At 48.0% G+C, this 6,293-nt stretch overlaps 2 long non-coding RNA genes across 2 annotated transcripts; both read left to right on the forward strand.

The window, feature by feature from the left end:
* The first annotated feature begins 23 nt into the window (after positions 1-23).
* On the forward strand, positions 24-4,258 carry LOC138154165 (uncharacterized). The gene is made up of 4 exons (XR_011166551.1): positions 24-173; positions 2,595-2,654; positions 2,806-2,850; positions 4,225-4,258. It is a non-coding gene; the product is annotated as an uncharacterized lncRNA (long non-coding RNA).
* LOC138154171 (uncharacterized) lies at positions 288-1,045 on the forward strand. Its single transcript, XR_011166560.1, has 2 exons — positions 288-389; positions 972-1,045. It is a non-coding gene; the product is annotated as an uncharacterized lncRNA (long non-coding RNA).
* Positions 4,259-6,293: the final 2,035 nt, after the last annotated feature.

Below are 6,293 nucleotides of genomic sequence, written 5' to 3' on the forward strand. Positions count from 1 at the left end.
TCAACCACGGTCTGGACGAACTGGCCCATGGAGCCAACCATGCTGCTGGGCAGGCAGGGAAGGAGACAGAAAAAGTGATCCAAGGTGCCAACCATGCGCTCAACAACGCCGGGAAGGAAGTGGACAAGGGCATCCAAGATGTGAATCATGCTGTCGGGCAGGCCGGGAAGGAGGTAGAGAAGTTTGGCCAAGGGGTCAACCATGCTGCTGGGCAGGCTGGGAAGGAGGTGGACAAGTTTGACCAAGGGATCAACTATGCTGCTGGGCAGACCGGGAAGGAGGTGGACAGATTTGGCCAAGGGATCAACCATGCTGCTGGGCAGGCAGGGAAGGAGGTGGACAGATTTGGCCAAGGGGTCAACCATGCTGTTGGGCAGGCCGGGAAGGAGGTAGAGAAATTTGGCCAAGGAGTCAACCATGCTGCTGGGCAGGCAGGGAAGGAGGTGGACAGATTTGGCCAAGGGGTCAACCATGCCGCTGGGCAGGCAGGGAAGGAGGTGGACAGATTTGGCCAAGGGGTAAACCATGCTGCTGGGCAGGCAGGGAAGGAGGTGGACAGATTTGGCCAAGGGGTCAACCATGCTGTTGGGCAGGCAGGGAAGGAGGTAGAGAAATTTGGCCAAGGAGTCAACCATGCTGTTGGGCAGGCAGGGAAGGAGGTGGACAGATTTGGCCAAGGGGTCAACCATGCTGCTGGACAGGCAGGGAAGGAGGTGGACAGATTTGGCCAAGGGGTCAACCATGCTGCTGGGCAGGCAGAGAAGGAGATAGAGAAGGTAAAGCAAGGGGTCAACAATGCTGTTGGCCAGGCTGGGAAGGAGATGGACAAATTTAACCAAGGAGTCAACCATGCTGCTGGGCAGGCTGGGAAGGAAGTGGACAGATTTGGCCAAGGGGTCAACCATGCTGCTGGGCAGGCTGGGAAGGAGGTGGACAAGTTTAACCAAGGGGTCAACCATGCTGCTGGGCAGGCTGGGAAGGAGGTGGACAAATTTAACCAAGGGGTCAACCATGCTGCTGGGCAAGCTGGGAAGGAACTGGAGAAGGTCAAGGAGGATGTCCACCATGGGGTCAACCAAGCCGGCAAGGAGGCCAACCAGCTGCTGAATGTAGGTGAACAAGGGTGGGGAAAATTGGGGTTCAGGTTGGGAGAATAGGCATGGCTATTCCTCTGGTGAATGGCAGAAAGGCTAGGGGATTACCCTTCTATTACCTCCCCTCCCCTCCCTCCCCACAGCCTCCCATGGGTTGTACAACCAAGTGGATTCCCATTTTCCTCTCCCCAGTTTATTTCAACAACCATTTATTGAATGCCAACTATATGCAAAACACTGGGGATAGATAGAAAGATTTTAAAAATTATATAATGCCTGCCCTCAAGGAGCTTACATTCTACTAGGACGAATACAAGGTAGAGAGTGATGGGGTCAAAGGAGAAATGGAGACAATGCTCTAAGAAGCCCAACTGGGAGAGAGCAGAAGGAAGTCTGATAAGGTTGTAAAGTCAGGCAGCCCCAGCCCTGAAGATTGTCCTGTATCGGTCACTTTCCCTGCTCCCCCTTCCCTAGCTTTCTGCCTGGAGACAGAAGCTGGGCTAGATGTTGGGGCAAGGAGGTAGGCAGAGATGTGACCCTGTTTTCAGGGAGCTGCTGATCTAGTTGAGAAGCTAGCAAGGTCTAATTGGCGAGCCAGAAAACACATGTGAGACATCACACAATTACACGACATGAAACAAACGGGTTCTGTTAAGTGTCCTGGGGAATCTAGAGTAGAAGAAACACCAGATCTGGAAGAGGTCAGTCAGGGAGGGCTTCCTAGGGAAAGGGAGGGAGAATGGTGGCTGGTGCTGAGGGGAAAGCAGAAATGCTTAGAAAGGCAGAGTTTGGGGGACAAGGCATAGAGGGACTTGGCATGTCAGGGGGACAGCTGGGGGGAGTCTGGGGGACAGGACGGCTGCATTCTCCCAGTTCTCTAGTTGGTGACAGCATCTTGGGGTGAGGGCCTGGCTTCTGCCATCAGGCAGGGAGCCAGGAGTGGAGGTGTGGGTAGGGCAGGGCTGTAGGTGAGAGACAGCAATGACACAGAATTCAGGATTAAGAAAGAGAGGGATAGGACTGGGATTAGGAAAGTTCTGGAGTTGGGTGTGAGGTTTGGCAGTAGCGGGATTGGGGAAGTAGAGTTGCCCAGGGTGACTAGGAATAGAAATAAGGAGAAGGAGAAGGTTAGGGTTAGAGAGGGGGCTGGTCTTGGGGACAAGAGCTGAGTTGGGTTTGATACCAATTCTGGGGTCCTAGTATCTGGCCACTATCTTCATTCTCCCTTTTACCTGGAACACATTTTTAAAGAATGAAGTACAAGGTGGGAAATTTGGAACAGCATCAAATAGCATGAGGGAGACCTGGGAGCCTGCTTCTTAACTCCCAGAGAAGCCTTTCCCCTCCCTGTCCAGTCATACCAGCCTGACTTGGTATAACTGGACTATGGGGGAAAGTCTTCCTGCTTTGTCTGCTCCAGCTTCCCCTCAATGTTCTAGGAAAGGTTTGGGGTCCCTAGGAGGCAAAGGGATCCTGACGTGGTCTGGCTTTTACCCTCAGGGAGCTCATCACGGAGGAGCTGGCGGCAGCGGGGTAGGAGTCACACCCTTGAACTCTGGGGTAAGCCCTTTCTCACAAATCCTTGGATTCTGGAAGGAGGGAAGGGAAAGGAAGGCAGGGGGGAGGCAAATGGCCCTGAGTCCAGGGCTAGGAGGCCAGGCAGGAGGAAGAAAGCTGGGGGGGACTAACTCTGGCTTTCTTTAACTTCTAGGCCTCGGTCAACAGGCTCTTCATCAACTTGCCAGCTCTATGGAAAGTAAGTATTGTCACAATCCTTCAACTCTTCTGTTTCTTAGGAATCTCCTTGGGACAGAGGGTCTCCTTGCCTCCCTATCTTCCCCCTTCACGAAGGAATAGCTCCTATTCTCACTTCTCTGCTTGTAGTTTTGGGTTATCACTATGGACCCTTCCATTACATCTCACAGTCTTCTAAAGTCACGTAAGAGTTGAGAGACAAAACTTGTGGGCTACACCCATCATCAAACCATACAGGGACCAGTTGGGACAAACCAGTCCATCTGCCAGTTCATTTTCCCTACTTCCTTGGAGTCTAAGAACTTCATTCCTTCCCCATAGACCTAGAATCTGCATCCCTTTTGCATCTAGAGAGGGTTTCAACCAATTCATCAATTATTAAGCCAGCTACTGTGCCAGGCACAGGTGATAGGAATACAAAAGTTAAGCAATCCTTACCCCCATGGAGCTTACATTTTGTTAGGCTTTTCTCTGTCATCTTTGATTCATAGCCCCCATCCCATCACTGCTAAGCAGAGGGGGTTCTGCCCTTTGTTAGGCGGAGGTGAGTCCCCCTCTCATTCCTGGTATAAAGCTCCCTCTTCTGTCCCTCTCTCCCTCACTCTGCTCCCAAAGCAATACTTTGGATCTTTGCAATTGAGCAAAGGGTACCCTCCTCTATCTGCTGCCTGAGACAAGGGTAAAGGGAGGATAGGCAAAAGGGACTAATATATCCTTCCCTCTCTACCAGCCTTCCCCTTCCCTTCTGCCCACACCAAAGACATGGGGACCCTCTTCCTCCCACAGTTGCTCAGCTCCTAAGGACAGAACCAGAAGAAATGACTTTCAGGCTTTGTAACCCCAGTACCCAAAAGAATGTTTCGTCAGGAAGACCCGAGTTCAAATCTGCCCTCAGACATTCACTAGATTGTGACCCTGGGCAAGTCACCTAACCTCAGTTTCCTCATCTTTAAAATGGAGATAATAATAGCATCTATCTCCCAGGGATAATTTGTGGGGATCAGATGAGATAATAGTTACAAAGGGCTTAGCCTAGTACCTGGCACTTAGTAAATGCATGCACATATTAGTTATTGCTTTTATTCTCATTGTTAGTATTCATAAAAGCATAACAATTTATGCCATCCCAGTGTGTTGTGGCTTCTGACCTCCAGATCCGACAGCCCCCCCCTTTGCCCACTTCTTGTCCACCCCATTTTCCGGTTTCTCACCACCCCCTGGTGCTCCCGAGCCCCCACTGGCCACTCCAGGCCAAGGTGGGGAGGTCTGTCTCTCCCTCTGGACCCATTTTGCTTGTGTTTTCTCCTCTCCCTCTGAGTGTCTCCAGGTCTGTCTTTGTCTCCTCTTACAACAGCTCCTCCTTTTTTATTCCCAGAGCATCGTCACCATGGGCCTGTGAACTGATCGATGGACTTTGTCCAGCTGTGCTGAGCAGGCTCCCATGGATGGTCTTCCAGTGCTTGAGGAGAACTTGGGGGGGAGGGCGCTGTGTGGGCGGGGAACCACTTCCAGGACACAAGGAGTGGGGGAAGGATTGTTAATAAACATGACAAACTGGTACTCATTTCCCCTTTGTGTCTTCTAACATTTTTCTTTTTTTTTTATTATGAACTTAAATGCAAGCGTTTCCACATACCAGCATATGTGTACCCATATGGGTTTGAAAAGCTTGTCAAAGAGATATAGGGAATATCTGCTAAATAACTGTATTATCCTATTTAAATATTCCCAGAGTAGTAGTGGTTAGTGAAAAAATTTTATGTTTGATGACTTTATGATACTAAAACATGTTATAAACTCAATAAAGATTTCTTTATGAAAATTAACTCATTTTGTTTCTTATGCATGTCTGCTTGGAAAACTCTAGAATTTATTTCCTTTCACATTTCATATTTCAGGAGAGTTTTTATTAAAAGCTACAGGGCTACAGAGACTGAAAAAAAAAACTGGGAATGTTTGTCATATACATATGAAACCATGCATCTTGGTTATGCACAACTTGGCTTTTTAAAGTATGTTGTTCAGCCATTTCAGTCATGTCTGGCACTTCATGAACTCATTTGGGGTTTTCTTGGCAAAGAAACTGTTGCCATTTCCCTTCTCCAGCTCATTTTGCAGATGAGGAAACTGAGGCAAACAGGGTTAATGTCTTGCCTAGGGTCACACAGAATATATTGTTGTCATTTCCATCATATCTGACTCTCCATTACCTCATTCTTGGCAGAGACACTGGAGTGGTTTGCCATTTCCTTCTCCAGCTCATTTTTCAGGTGAGGAAGCTGAGGCAAACAAGGTTAAGTGACTTGTCTAGGGTCACACAGCTAGTATCTGAGGCCAGATTTGAAGTCAGGTCTTCCTGACTCCAGGGCTAGGACTCTATCTGCTGCAGCGCCACCTAGCTGCCTTTTTAAAAGGTATCTATTATATTTTACATGAAAATACCAACATTGCCTTGCTTCTTGTTCTACTGCTCAACTTCTTTCTATTTTCTTTGGAGTATTTTAAAAATGTTCCCTTAACATTCTTTTCTTCCCTTTTTAAATTTTGCATTGCCCCAAATTCCCCCTTGCCCCAAATAAAAGTCCTCTCTGCTGATAATTAGGTACAAACAAAACATTGTGCTCACTGGGTCGTGTCTCAAAATGCATGTTTCATTCCACATCTATAATCTGTGGAGGCAGTGAAAGAACCCAGACTCAGGAGTCAGAGAACCTGAATCCAAATGCCACCTCTTAAACACCTTAAGCAAGTCATTTGACATATTCCACCTCAGTTTCCCTAGATCAAAAATGGGAGTGTTAGACTGGAGGTCCAAGATCTTATGGCTTCTCTTGAAAAAGGAAGGAAAATTGGTTTGTTGTTGGCCTTTGGGAATTGTTGGTCATGGCGTCAGCCGGACCTTCCAAGTTTTTCAAAGTTGTTTTCCTTTACAATATACTGTAAACATTATATAAATTTCTCTTTCCTGGTTGCATTCACTTCAATGAAATGTAGAAAGAATGCAGGACCAAGAGTCATACATTTAAGAGTGGGGCAAATCAACTCTTGGAGCCTCAGTTTCCTCATCGGCAAAAGTGTGATAAGTCACAGGATTGTTGTGAGACGCAAATGCGTTAACAAATATAAAGGGCTTGGCAAACTTTGAAGAGCTATTTAAGTGCTAGCTATGATCAGTTCAAACAAGTCTTCCCAGGCTTCTCTGCATAGATGTTCTCTGAACAACCCCTTTCTGGTGCTGGATGGAGCAAGAGTCCTCATTCCTGGAAGGGGTTCAAGTTTGGTCCAGGAGCATTTTTGAGGTGCCCCCATCCTTCCTCCCTCCCTCCCTTCCTTCTTTCCTTCCTCTTTTGCTCTTTCTCTTTTTCTCTCCCTTCCTTCCTTCCTTCCTTCCTTCCTTCCTTCCTTCCTTCCTTCCTTCCTTCCTTCCTTCCTTCCTTCCTTCCT

Source organism: Petaurus breviceps, unplaced genomic scaffold, assembly GCF_028583685.1.
Source record: "Petaurus breviceps papuanus isolate PSGF00001 unplaced genomic scaffold, PetGlider_PUasm1.0 91041, whole genome shotgun sequence".
NCBI lineage: Eukaryota > Metazoa > Chordata > Mammalia > Diprotodontia > Petauridae > Petaurus > Petaurus breviceps.